Source organism: Triturus cristatus, chromosome 12, assembly GCF_964204655.1.
Source record: "Triturus cristatus chromosome 12, aTriCri1.1, whole genome shotgun sequence".
NCBI lineage: Eukaryota > Metazoa > Chordata > Amphibia > Caudata > Salamandridae > Triturus > Triturus cristatus.
This window is the reverse complement of record NC_140595.1, coordinates 298329603-298344223: the sequence shown is the minus strand read 5'-3', so window position 1 is coordinate 298344223 and position 14621 is coordinate 298329603. Positions and strand designations below refer to the sequence as shown.

At 51.4% G+C, this 14621-nt stretch overlaps 1 protein-coding gene across 2 annotated transcripts in view; it reads left to right on the top strand.

Moving 5' to 3' along the window:
- Positions 1 to 14621, top strand: part of MATCAP1 (microtubule associated tyrosine carboxypeptidase 1) — a 153189-nt gene that overhangs the window by 25005 nt on the left and 113563 nt on the right. The gene's annotated exons all lie outside the window — the stretch shown is intronic.

Genomic DNA, 14621 nt, shown 5'->3' with positions numbered 1-14621 from the left:
GACCCATGGCCTTGCCGGAAGCGACCGAACGTATGGAGAGGGCAATTTTCTCAGATGTAGGGGCGGCATCCAACGACACTCTGTCCTCCTCCGAGAGGGAAGGCAGCGGGATGTCCTTGAGCAGGGCATGGGAATCTTCTTCCGAGCGGGAAGACACCGGGGAATACACCCCACGAAAATATTCTGCAAAGCAGTCCACAATTTCTTCCGGTTCAGTGACACACACACCATCCTGTTTCTCAATCGTTGGGACAACTCGACTCGCTCTCTCCTTTTTGTCCAGCCACGCAATCAATTTACCAGCCTTATCACCCACATCATACAGTCTCCCCTGTTGCTCTCTACTGAGGCCCCTGGCCGCCTCCGTGACGAGGGCCTTATAGGCCGCTTGCTTGAGTTGGAGAACATGTAATTTATCATCCGTCACCCCACAGTCTAAATCACCCTCCAACTCGGTTATCTCAGTTTCAACACGGGTCACCTCCTCCCGCTCGCGCCTCTGGGAATGGGAAATAAGGGACAGGGCCTCCCCCCGGAGTACCGTCTTGAACGCCTCCCACAGAGAAAGCGCCGATGACACAGACCCCACATTATCGTCAAAGTATCGCTTAAGGGATTTAACCAATTCTGCGCGAATGGTGGGGTCACGCAGGTACCAGGAATTAATCGGGACCACCCTACCCTCTCCCCTCGGGAGAATATCAAAGTGCAACCAGAGGGGGGAGTGGTCTGAAATACCCCGTGCCAAATGGCGCACCTCCCCTATCCTCCCCGCAAGCGCCGCCGGCACCAGAACGTAATCTAGCCTTGAGAGACTTCCATGGGCCCCAGAATGAAAGGTGTACTGTTGCTGCGTGGGATGTTTCAAACGCCAACAATCCACCAGCCCCAAAGTGTCCAAGAGGCCAGACAACCACGCCTGGGCATGGGGGAGATCCCTAGGGGGGTGACGATCCTCAGTTCCGGAAACCACAGCGTTAAAATCCCCCCCAACCACTAGAATCCCCTCCGGAAGGCCAAGGAGGAGGCGCCCCAGATCCGCAAAGGTGGTCGTCTGCAACCCTGGCGGGACATAGACAGACACAAAAACAACCACTCTGCCCTCCATTCTACCCACCAAAACCGTGTAACGTCCCCTGTCATCGTGGAGCACCTCATCGATTTCCAACGGGAGCGAGTTCTTGACCATGATGCCCACACCCCTTGAACCAGACGTGAAGCCCGAGTGGGCCACAAGGCGGTAGCCCCGTCGATTCATCGCACAAAAGGAGTTGCCGATGAGGTGTGTCTCCTGCAGGAAAACTATATCGGGTGAAATTCGTTTCAGGAACTGCAGGACCACACCTCGTTTTATCCTGTCCCCCAGTCCATTAACATTCCAGGACAAAAGACTCAGTCCCCTACCCCCCATCATAAACAAAAGCAATCATTTGTCCCCCAGAGAGCACTTTAGAAACAGCACAACGATGGTTTTGCCTTGTGAAGTAAACAAACAACACCCCACCCCATCCCAACCGCCCTAACAAAACTCCCCCCTCCCTGCACCCCTGCATGAGCCCAGACAGCCCCCCCAACTTGCAGTGTGCCTGTCGCCCCATGATAGTGAAACTAACTAAACCCCCTGAAGGAGGAAAGAGTACCCCTTCTAGACCCCGCGCTACCTCCAAGGGAGGGAGAGAGAAAAAAGAAAAAAAACTGAATACAGCAGAACGAAAGACCCTAAGCTTGGCCGAAAGTGGCACCATATCCGTCCAGAGTGAGGCCCAGTGTCAACACCTCAGTCCCGGTCCAATGGGCCGTCTCCTCCCGCCGCCCCCCCCCCGCCATCCCGATCACGACCCCCAGACAGAGTGTCAAGCCAGTCCCCGGCCGCTTCAGGACGATCAAAAAAGTGCGTGCGACCATCCACCTCTATACGCAGCTTGGCCGGGAAGAGCATGGCGTATTTTAGCTTCATGTCACGAAGCCGCCGCTTGACGCCCAGGAAACTCAGTCTCTGCTTCTGGACCGCTTGGGTGAAGTCCGGATAAAAGTTCACCTCCATGTTATCCAGTTTGATTGGCCCTTGCAGTCTAGAGGCTTGCAGGATCGCGTCTCTGTCCCGAAAATTGAAAATACGGGCAATGAGGGGCCGCGGAGGGGCTCCGACCTTCGGCCGTCCCCCGGGAACTCTATGAGCCCTCTCCACGGCAAAGAATTTACTCAGTCCCCGAAGCTGGAGATGGGTAGTGATCAGGTCCTCCACAAAGAGATCCGCCGCCGCCTCCTCCCGTCCCTCAGGCACTCCAATGATGCGGATGTTATTCCTCCGGGCCCGACTCTCGGAGTCCTCCAGGCGCCGATCCGTGAGCGCACTCGCCTGACGAAGTCGGTTCACCTCCGTTTGGAGGGCCGCTACCTCAATCGTGAGGCCCGACGCGGTGTGGGCCAAAGAGTCGACCCGGTCGTTGGTTTTGGAGAGATCAGCCCTCACCAGGCTGACATCAACGAGTACCGCGTCGATCTTCTGCGCCAAGGTGTCGAACCGCTGGCCCACAGAGGCCTTCATCTCAGCAATGGCGCCCATGACGTCTTGCAGAGTTAGATCCGTGGGCAAATCCGGGACATCCGGGGGGCATTCGGAGGATTTATGCGGTCCGCCGGGAGATCCCTTCTGGAGGGTGTAGCGGTCCATGATGTTGGCCTGATGGACGGCGCCACGCCGGGCTGACTTGGCCTTCGACCGATCGCCATCTTGTTTCGTGGCCATCGTCGCGGTTCTCACCCCCGCAAAAGCCACGCCGTAAAAAGCAAGCAATCAAGGCCACAAGCTCCGGGGGGCCACCCCAGGACGGCGGAGCAGGCCACAGCAGGCAGACAGGCAGGGTCTCCCAGCGAGGTCACCCCGACACAAAGAGTTCCGCGATCTCACTTGCAGAGACGGCAAGGGGGTGCGAAAGTGAAAGTGCGGGGTACGCGACCCGCCAGGCCCAGCCCGCCGTTGTTGTTCACTTTGCCACTGGGTCGCCCCCCAGCGCAAGTCCGGGGTCAGGAGAGAAGTAGGCCGCAAACTTCAATCGGTGCTCACTCCGGCACCCGAGGTCCAATTCGAAAACGGCAAACGGGCACCACCTCGGCTCAGGCTCACCGACACAGTCCCCTCAACCGATGCAGGATGAAGACAGGATAAACGTAGGAGGTTGCGGAGGTCCTCGGGAGCCTCGCACCTACGCGGCCATCTTGGTTGCGCGCTAGGCTCCTCCTCCGGAAATTGCGGTTTCATTGATTACTGGTCATGTTCACTCCTGACAGTACTGATGCTTCTTTGAACATTCCAGGGCTAATGTTTAACAGTGTTGCAAATGCAATCTATAAGTTGCAAATAGACCATTTATGAAGCTGAAAGTTGAATCCAGTATCTCTTCCTCACCTGTTGAATTAGTTCTTGATTTGCAAAGCAGTTCCTGATTTGCAGAATCATAAGGTGAAAAAAATTGAAAAAAGTTCTCTGTAAGCATGGAAACATGAGGAATGCTATCTTAATTTCTAATATTTATAGAGCTTTCAATATGTTTTGATATAAATTGTCTATAATTGAACCATCTCCACAAATTTTATGGAGGCAAAATGTTTTTCTTGTTATGTTAGTTAAAATGGTCTGCAAAAAAGATAGGTGTTCCATTCTTGGGAGATTAATGCACAGGTGAGGTTGATCTTGTTTCATATCTCTCCAGAGCTAGAGATGACTATTGCTCTCTAATGAACAGAGCACGTTGATTGGGTGCATGGGGTTTGTATTGGAATGCTCAAAGTGTTAGGTATGTGTGAATGTGTGTTCTTTGTATAGTGTTCACAACGGAGTAGAGTGGTACCCAGGCCCATAGGCATGCATACAGTCAGCCAGGGACTGAAGAGGCAGCTGGGTTCTGGGAGTAGAAGTGTACTCTTATGGCATTGTGATATCATTTTCTTTAAAAAAAGGCTTCCTCAACTCTTTTCTAAATTACAGCAGCATTGAGCTGATTCTGATGGTAACAGGGATGTTCTAGATCCTGGGTACATTGAGGGAAAAGTCCTGCTGCATTCTTAGGGCTTGCCAACCAGGCAGCGCAAGCTTACTGTTTGCGAAAAGACCTATTGTCAGTTTATAGCCCACCCATTGCTTACCATTGGTTGCCCTTATTGTCTGTCTGTTTGCTTGCTTTGTATTTATCAGCTGGTGTGGGGTTTCCTTCCTCTTCTTGTTTGTCTCTACTCTGGAGCATAGTCTCTACTTGTGTACTTGCACTGCTTACTTTTCATGCACTACTTTTTTGTTTGTGGTTAAGCACTCATTGACAGTGCATGTGTTTTTCAACTGTCTCCCTTGTGTACTTCTCTTCCCTCGCCTGCTGTTCTGTGTTATTCTCTCACCTACCTGTGTGCCTGTCCCCAGCCCCTTCCATGTTGCTCTCACCCATGCGTGCTTCCCCCAAATTGCTGCCGGCCCGTCTGCCTTAAAAGCGCTTTTTCTCTACTTCTATTTTATTTAGTGATCCATCTTGGTTCGGTAAATACAATTTAAAAAAATTGGCACAGGCATCATTGCACTTTTTTTCTGTAAGCTTTTCACCATGCTGCACAGCATTTCAATGTTATACAACATGGGTAAAAGGATTTTGCAAAGACAATACGTCCAAAGGCGAGGCCTATTGTTTTTTCTAGTGCTTGTTTTTACACTTCTTAGTTTACAGCCTATTTGTGTACTGGTTACAGGTGTGCTAAGAGACCCCTGGAATGGCGAGCTTGTCTGCAAGATAAGCAGGGAGGCTGGTTGTTGTGGCTTTGTCAATGGTCCATCCGGTGATGAAGATGGTGCGGGCTGGCAAGCGGAGCTAATCGAGCTCCATCAGGATAGGGATTATTTGATCATATTTCTTGAGGCCCTGGAGGAGACTTGCTGTAGCTTGTAGGATACCGTTTCCGAGATGGCCAACAAGGAGTCCAGGAGGTAATGGGGAGGGTGTTAACACCATCCAGATGCAAGGGCTTTAACTGCAGTTCTAAAGTTGCTTCCCGGAAGAATCAGTGCTGCTTTCTTTAGAAGAGAGAGCTGGTACTAGGCAGTATTTTTTTGGCAACCTTGAGGGTAAGGTTGATTCCCAGGGTGAATTAAAGTAATTTGCCATTCGATGAAAGTTGGGGTTCAAAGCTATCAAGGGTCATATCGTGGCATTGAGCCAGGTGTGTATCATTTGTTTCTTGCTTGTTCTTGGCAAATAACTAGAAATCTGCCTTGGTGGGCTTGAGCTTCAAGTGGGTGCTAAGCACTCAGATATGGATGAGGTGCCAGCAGGTTTTGAGGCGTTGGATGTTTGTAATGGAGGAGACCTTCAAGGAGAGGTGTTGGTGAATTTTGATGCTGTTATCCTAGAGTAGAGCACTTGGGGCTTCATGTAAAGTTTGAAGATGAACTGGGAGAGTATGGAACCCAGGGGGACCCTGGACGTGCTAGGGATCTTTTGGGACCTGGAGGTGCCCATGTGAACTAACGACGTAACTGTTGGAGCTCACAGAAAAGTGAACATACTTGCATAGCTGTTTAGTGAAATTTAAGGTGTTATAAGTGAGCATTGCTGTTATTTTTTAACATTGTTTTGTGGTGTTTCCGCCCATTATGCAGTACGACAGAGGCTGAATTCCGCAAACAACTGAAGACTTGGTTGTTCAAATTTGGCAAGGAGTGCTGCTGGGAATGGCCTGGCTACGTCATCTTGTGCTGGGAAACCCAATGTGGATAGCAATGCGCTATGTAAACTTATAATAGAAATTGTGTGTTTGTTCTTAGTTCCTGTGATGACACCTTGTGGATGTAGCACAAGTCATATGTACTAATTGCTTATTTTGGTTAAGTCAAAGTTATTTATATGTATATTCTAAAAAACAAAGTTTAAAGTAACATTATAGTTAGGTGTTGAAATGAGTTAAAAGCTAACACTTAAAAAGAAAAAAAAGACTGAACTTAGCCAGTTTTATTTCCGTGAGATAACTATAAGTTGCACCCCTGCCATGCACTGCTTGTGACCTCACATACTACATCATTTATGACCTTTTTATTGACCTCACTGATGCCATCTCAAATGACACCACTGATGACACAATCCAATAAGTGTGAGAGTTTGCTATACTCTTATCACACTGAAAAGTATTTACTAAGCTTTATCTGCATCTGTTTTTCTATATCTTTGGTACTGCTAATAAGTGAACATTTTCAGCAACATGTTTGGCCTCCCAAAGAGGCTCGGATGTTTGGAGAGTTTGGCGCTTCTGTTAAGAGTGCTGCACAGTGCCAAGACTGTGTGCACTAAGGTCTCAACACCTAACTTTAATGTTACTTTAACCTTTCATTTTCTTAATGAATTTTTAGGGCATCTTGAACATATTCAATCAGCTCCTTCACAGCCTTCAGCCATTTGCTACGGCCGGGGGGGGAGGAGGAGTTGGCAAATGCCAACTGACTGCTGGTGGCCGACCCACCACAGCCAGCTTGCTGCCCCTACTCCCCTCCTGCCTGCCCTCCGATTTACGCCTGCATACCCTTGCCCCTACTTCCCAGCTCTCTATAGCCTGCTTGCTAACCCTGCCCCTCTTGGTTCAATGTGCTTTCCTGCCCACCATTATTATATTGCTGCCACTGCCCCCCTCTGTCCGCGTGTTCCTAAAGCCGGGTCTGGTGGCTCAGTGGACTAATGTATCTGGGCCTTGAAAGATAGCTATTTGTCAAATTTCTTCCAGAATTCTCGCTGCCTGTGTTGGTGGAGGGGGAGTTGGTCCATCACTGGGCCAAGAACCAGACCAGCCTGGATTAGGCATGGACCCTAACAATAAGATTTTAGTTTTGTCCTGGTTGCATAATAGCTCGCTTTTCGTAGTTTTGTCTAGTTAAAATGTGTGTTTGTCAAAACGGATTGTTCTCTTGTCGCTAGGAAAGAGATCAGCCACTTCAATGCTAGTCCCCTGATTCAAATATTAGACAGACGGTGTAAACAGCGTCATGGGAGATTGTGTTGAATGCTGCCTACAAACATAATAGAATGAGGGCGGCATTCCGGCCTTTGTCTTAGGACACTTTTAAAGTCTTTGATTTTTCTTGCAGGGCCGTTTCAGTACTGTGCAATGTGTAAAAACCTGATTGAGATGAATGGAGGAGGTGATTATATTCTACGAAATGTGAGAGCTGCTTGATTACCACTGATTGCTAAATTTTAGCAGCTGCAGGGAGAAGGGAAAATGGTCTAAAGTTAGACAAAATCTTACTGTCCCCACTGGGCTTGTTCAGTAACGGGATGACACCAGCTTCTTTTCATATCAGAGGAACAAACCTGTCTGAAGGGAGGAGTTGAACTCCTTTGCATACACTGTACTTATGACAATATGTCTCAAAATTGAGGAGGTCAAGTCCGTCAAGAGCTGTCTGTCACCTACGATGGATGTCTATCCAGAGGCCTATGACTTGTGTTGCCTGAAGAGCTTGCATAGTAGGCGGCACTCCTAGCGCACGGAGCGCACCAAGGGATCGTGAAATCCATGAACTGGCTCAGGAACAAAGTCTGGTTCCCGGGCCTGGACCAGAAGGTAGAGTTGGTTGTGCGGAACTGTCCTGTCTGCCTCCCTAAGAGCCCACCAGACCAGCCAGCACCAGTAATCACTGAAGCGGGTCCCAGTCTCCCACGGCAGAGTGTTAGTGCTGACCTTGGCAGATTCCCCAGAGGACAACACATGCTAGTCATTGTCGACCACCACTGGCACTACCCAGAAGGGGAGCTAGTGGCGACAACGTCAGCAGCGGAAGTGATCCCGAAGCTAGAGAAACTCATGGCAACCCATGGTCTTTTTTTTTTTTTGATAAACAAGTTTTTATTGTTTTAAACAGCACAACAACAGAAACAGTCTGGTATTCCGAAGCAGTACCACACAGCAATACATTAGGAAGCCCCCCCCGCTCCCCCCCGCCCCCAGAATCCCCCCTCCACCCCCCGAACCGCCCCTTTAAGGTATGTTGCCGAGCCATTTCCCCCAAACTTTCCGGTATTTCTTGGGGCATCCTCGTGCCCGATAGAGAGTCCGCTCCTGCGCCGCGCACCAGTCCACCCCAGCACCCCACTTAGCCACACTTGGCGGCAGCGGCTGCTTCCATGCCGCCGCAATGTCGCGCTTGGCCACCATCAAGGCCGTCATGAGAAACAACTGCTCTGAACGCGTGCCATCTAAGCCATCTGTGATGCCCAGCAGCGAGTGTCGTGGATCATGTGGCACCTCCCACCCCAGGACCTCCGTGAGTTCGGTCTCGATGCCTCTCCAGAACCCCTCCAGGGCAGGGCAGGACCACACCATATGCAGGAAGTCTGCCGGGTCGGAACCACATCGGGGGCAAGCCGCATCCCCGGAGAGGCCCGCACGGTGAAGGCGAGCCGGCGTGAGGTATGCCACGTGGAGATAATAGATTTGGATGAGTCGCAGCTTAGCGGAGGCCGTCACCAAGCGGGGGGCCATAAGGGCGTCCCGCCAGTCGGCCTCCCAGCGCTCCTTAAGACCCGCAAGGGATGTAGGGGTGCAGTTAACGAGGGAGCGGTAAATCCTGGAAATGCCCCCTTTCCCCAGGTTGCCCAGCAGGACCTGAGCCTCCGGAGGGCTGTGATCTGGCAGCCGGACGTCCAGTGGTGTGTAGGTGCGTATGGCATGGCGCAGCTGGAGGTAAAGGTAAAATTGGGAGGAGTGAAGGGAAAAACGCGCTTGCAGCTCTGAAAAGGAACACATCCGCCCTCCCCGCCAGACGTCCCCAAGCTGGGAAATGCCGATAAGATCCCATGATTTGAAGCCTTCCAGCTTTGTGACCTCCCGCAGCCACGTCCCGTGCCACAGGGGAGTGACCCGGGTCAACCGTCCCTTCCATCGGGTGAGGCGGAGCGCCGCTCTCCAGGACAGGAAAACAGCCCTGGTGATGTCCGGGCAAGAAGCAGGGATGAACCCATGGTCTTTTTAAAGAAGTCTGCACTGACAATGGGCCTCCGTTCAACAGTTCAGAGCTGACAGACTACCTGGCTTCTTATAACATCAAACAACGCAATATAACTCCTCAATGGCCTCAAGCCAATGGAGAGGTAGAGCGCCTAATGAGAACCCTCACCAAAGTGATCCAAATTGCAATGGTTGAAAGTCTCAACACGGAACAGGCGTTCTATCAGTTCTTACGACAGTACCGGCTAACTCCCCACCACACAACAGGCATAACTCCAAGCAAGCTATGTTTTGGTCGGTCAGTGACAGATACCATTCCACACCACCCTGTGTGGGAAGACATACCAACTCCTCTGAATCAGTCAAACACACGGAGGGCCCACACCGACGAGGATGCCTCCAGGAGACGACACGCCCAAGAGAGTCCCATCAAAGTGGGTGATCTAGTGTTAGTGCAAGACCGCCACCCTGGTGGGAAATTTAGACTGCTGTTCGAGCCGGATCCATGGGTGGTTGTTGGGATCAAAGGTATGAGAGTGACTGTGCAGAGGGGCCACGAGTGGGTGACACAAAACGTTTCCCGCTTCAAGAGGGTCCCGAAAGGAATTACAGACCAGCTAGGCGGGCTAACCTCCTGGAAGGTGCTACGAAAACGAGCCCTCTGGAGGTCGCCAGTGAACACGGCCTAGAGTCTGATCCTGAGACATCCTCTGGAGATCTGTTTGACACCCCTCTGCTTCCCCCGCCCCAAAAGCTCAGAGGGCGTACCCTCTGCCACGAATTGCAGGAACCCAAGAACAACGGATGCCTCAAGTCAGGGAGAGCCATCAACAGGATCTTCAGCAAGGGGTGAACAAGGACATTATTGGCTGCGAGCACACCCAAAGCCTTCTCAGAGGTACAAAGACTTTGTGTCCAAATGATCAGGTGAGACCGACAGGCATGCAGCAGTAACAGGATATCGGCGCACCTCGAGACCAAGTAAGAGTATGTTGGGTACTGTTGTGTCCGAAGTTTTGTTCATGTGTTATGGTAATGTTTGTTTGACATCTCCTGGTAAAGGAGGAATGTAATGTTGCCGGGCCATTGGACCATTCCACTCACCCAGATTGCACAGAGGGAGAGCGGCTGCCTACCCCTCGTGCGTGATGTTAATGAGAGCGGCTGGCTTACTGAGGCTCCGGGCGTGGTTAGTTCTGTGACCACCACTGCATCCAACATGTGTGAGTGGCCATTTGCATGCAGAGCGGGGAGGCCTTATCGCCGACATTACACGGTCAACCTCAAAGGTGGGGAACCGGGTTTGTGCCTCGGCATCGACGTTGAGTATTCTTTGACTCTGGGCAAGTCACTTAATCTCTCCCTGCCTAACAAAAATGAATGTGTCCATCTGTAATGAAAGTGGTGCTCATGTAAGGCGCTCTGATACCTGATATCTTTGGGTCGAGTTCACGCTATATGAAACTCTAAAAAAAGCTATTTAAAACTGTTGGAAAACGAGGCAGCATCTGTGAGGCCTGCACAAATAACATGACTACATTTGTCCTTCACTGGGAACCAAACACCCAATTGTAGCGCCTGACTCTCCGAGGGTAGCGTTGCAGAGCAGTCTGAGGCTTACTCAAGGGAGGTGGTGTGGGCTAGTAATCGCCATTTGCAGGTGCGCATAAATAACACTCAATAATTTATTGTCCAGTCTGTACTTTGCTTTATAAGTACATATATTAACATTTACATTTATTAAACACACACACTACATTTATTACATGTAGTACATTTATAAAACACACACACCACTCAATACTATGCACCAATTTACAAATATACATAAGCTGTTGGAATTACTTTGTGACATTGCATACCATCTCCACCCCACCCGTGGGGGGGGGTGGGGTCTAGTACCACCACTCCCATGTATGCACATCATCTTGCTCCCGATGCAATTAGTTGAACATACCCTGGGGTGTGGGCCCTGCGCACTGGCACCATCCCAGTGACGACCTACCCCATTACCTCAACAAGCATTAAAAATGGGTACACCTGCCTTGGTGACACAGGACCCTGACTGAGCATCTCCTACAGACCATAAAGTATGCACCTCTATATCTTAAGGGCCAGCACTCTGGGGTCTTCACCTAAGTGCAGCAGCAAGAATACATGTTTAAGCACACTTTAGAATGACAGTACTCAGCACATTTGTGGATCATTAGAATGTATTGCAATGACAGCCCTAAAGGCATCACAGATGAAATCACAGGATTACATGTACAGCCAGACACCCTAGCAGGAAAGTCTGGCCACATAACCCCACTTTGCTTATGACATCACCATACACCAGAGCTTCACATTGAACAGGTGAACTTCAGTCCCTCTAAAAGAAATATCCATTAGTAAATGCATTTCAGTGCAGTTACACCTCTTCACCTCCAGGGGATGCCCTTCTCCAGACATCCGCACCTCAGCCCTTCACTCCTTGATGCAATTATCAAAACACCCTCAGCTGAAGAGCAAATAGTCCCAGCCCAGAAGGTATTAAAGGCAAGCTGAGCCCTGGAGGGGTTATTCCTTTCGAATCCCCAGGACACCTAGGGAGACTTGTCTCTCCATGCTGGGGGGGAGACGGCGCTTTTCCAATAGTGCCCCCCAGCACCTTTTTACCATTGAGGGTGACCCCCCTCCTCTGGGGGCCACCAGGCACCAAAAACCCTGTATTTCCCCATGCCTTGCAAGGCATTATGGGGCGCTTCAGGCTCCTTTTCCTGAATATTAGAGCAGCGGCTCTGCCGCAGCGGAGAGCCGCGATCAACTTTATGGCGCTTTGCGCCGCCTCCGCTCTAGGGTGGGGGCCCGATCCCACCCGGACCACCAGGTGAGGGTTATGCGGCCCAGGGAGCCCACCCCCGGCTGCTCCTGCCGCTGGTTGGGGGGCTGGTCCCACTCGGGCCCCAACCGCCGAATACTTTGTTCTGGGGGTCCCTGTCCCACCCGGGACCCCCGCAGGCCGTCCTTGGTGGAGAGCAGCCCAGGGAGCCCACCTCTGGCTGCCCCCGCCGGCTCCCTGCCCAGCCAGCACCCTCTTGTGCTGCTGCGGGAGCCGGCAGCAGTCTTCTGGTCTCCCCGCTTCCTCGGGTCTTCAGGGGAGTGCGATGGCACTCCCCTCACCTCCTCCACACTCGGGGCCCGGGGATGGGGTCCTGGGCCCCTCCTCCTCTTGCCGGGGTTGCGCGATGGCGCGACCCCATCATCATTTTCGGCGGGAGCCAGGGTAGGCTCCTAGCACCCCGTGGGGGCATTTTCACGGGGAGCGCGAAAGCTTTTCTCCTCGCAGGGGGTGCGATGGCGCTCCCCCGCCTCCGTCTTCGGTGGGGGCCAGGGTGGGCTCCTGGCTCCCTGCAGGGCACCTTCACGGGCAGCGCGACGGCGCTCCCCGTCTTTACTTCTCCTTGGGTGCAGCCCCTGGGACCTGACCCACCCCGGGGGCATCTCGGAGACCGGCGGCATCTCGGAGACCGGCGGCATCTCGGAGACCGGCGGCGGAGCCCCACGCGCTTCATCGTCAGTTTTCTTAGGGGTCAAAGGTCGCCTACCTTCCGGGGGCCATATCTCAGCCCCTGGGGGTCCGATCCGCCCCATTTTCGCGTCGTCTTGCTCCTGGTGACGTCCCTCCTTCGCCCTCCGGGTCTCCAAGAGGGTGGGTTCAGCAGGGAGCTGTCCTCACTGGCTCCCTGCACCAGCCTTCCGCCTGCTCTTCTCCTGGGCCTCTCTTCTCCCTGCGCAGAGGCCCCTGCTTCTGCGCACTGGTCCTGGACTCTTCTTCTGGCGCTTTTCAGGACCCTGGGAACAGTCAGGGGGTTCTTCCTTCCAACTGTCCATTGCGCCAGGCTCCAGCACCTTCTGTTTCAGAAGACCACACCCCAGAGAGAGCTTCTCTTCCTGTGCAAGCACTTTTTAAAAGTTGAGTAGGGGGCTGGCAGGAAGTCTCTGTTGGTCCTATCAAACAGCGACACATCACTTCCCTGCCCCTGCTCCCTCCTTCTTGTCCAGCCTCTTGGCTTGTTCAAAATGGCGTCGTCCAGAGCCTCTGGCCACATGTCTCTGAAGCCCCTCCCCCCCCCCCCCCATGCTGCCTTCCCTCCTTGGTGCAGCCTGGTGCCTGGCACCCAGTGACAGCTGCTAATGGATGAACCTGTAGCCCCACCCATCTTCTCTTCATGGAGAGGAGGCCCTAGCTTGTGGAAGAAAGGTCATCAATCCATCCAGCTGAGGTCAGCCATCAGCCTGGGTCTGGTCATGGCTGGCTCAGAGAAATATGACAGTTCTGGATGACCCAAAAGCAGTACAAATATGACTTTGGACTCTGCAGAATACTTCTTTTCACATACGCTACAGTGGACCTAAGTGTGTGTCTGGAATCTGTAGGCCTAATGGAAGTTAATCTAGCCCCTGGCTCCACATTCCCATAGGGGAATAATGAAGTAAAAAACACTAAGACACACTGACTTTCCCTGGCATGTTTCTTTCCAGTGTATAAAGCCTATTCCATGTCACAACCCAATTCTGCATAAGTCCGGCCACACCATTCACTTTGTAGCTGCTCCTGGACTGCGTACGCTAGGAATCTCCCCTGCGCAGCCCGTACACGTGTGCACACGCGTGTCTGCATGGAACCAGCCCTGTGTCCCTTACTCCAGCTGCTGCGCAGTGGCCTGGTCAAGCCAGGGGGACACCAGTAAAATCCCCATGCAGTCTCTTACATCCTGAGTTCACTGTGGGCGAGTCCCAACTTATGAGGCTCCCCCACAGTAAAAGCTCAACAATTAGGTGCTCAAAAAGCGAACAATCCGGGCGGCCCATAGTGTCAGAACCACCTTCTAACAAAATAAAAAAAAAAACACATGTGTTTTGCTCTCACAACATTATTGAGCATATCTGGATTTAGCAGTACTTCTTAAAATTTTCTTCACATTAGCAGAGGAGGGAGTTGCATGATCCAGAGTGAAACTTTTTAAATAAGAGCTGAGGCAGATGTCACTTGTTCTCATGAGAAAACAGTCAAAAGGACCTCGCGAAAGAGATGCACAGTAGAAGCTTCTCTGAGCTAAGAGGATTCTAACTTTCTTGCCTGCACGTGCCAAAGTCATAATGAGGCTATGGCTCTTGCTGGCAAGTAGGCTTGTACATCTTGGTACAACACAGAGATATTTTGTAAATATGGTTTCATAAAAGTTGCTATCTGATCAAAGGCTGCTTTTTCAATGAGTTTACCGAAGGGCACAATAGCTATTTGCTTATAATCACCTGGGTCAGAGTGGTTGAGTACTTGATACTTTAGGATAGGTTTAATATATAATGTTTTCAGGTTTTTTGGTAATTCACTAGTTGGTAGGGAGAAGTTGACCTCTCTCAGCGGAATGGCAGCAGAGGACTTAAAAATATTTTATTTGAAAATGTTTTGCAAGCAAAGGTCCACTGGAAAGTCATCCATGTTAGTGGCATTAATTAGGTCAATGGTTTCTTTTTGCATTAGTAAGTTGAATGATCATAACTTGAGTTGCTACTGTATCACAGTGCCCCCAAGTGTCTTCTACTTTCACACTGCGTGTGTGTTTGTGGAATTCTGAATAGTTCTTTGGTTGGACATGTAA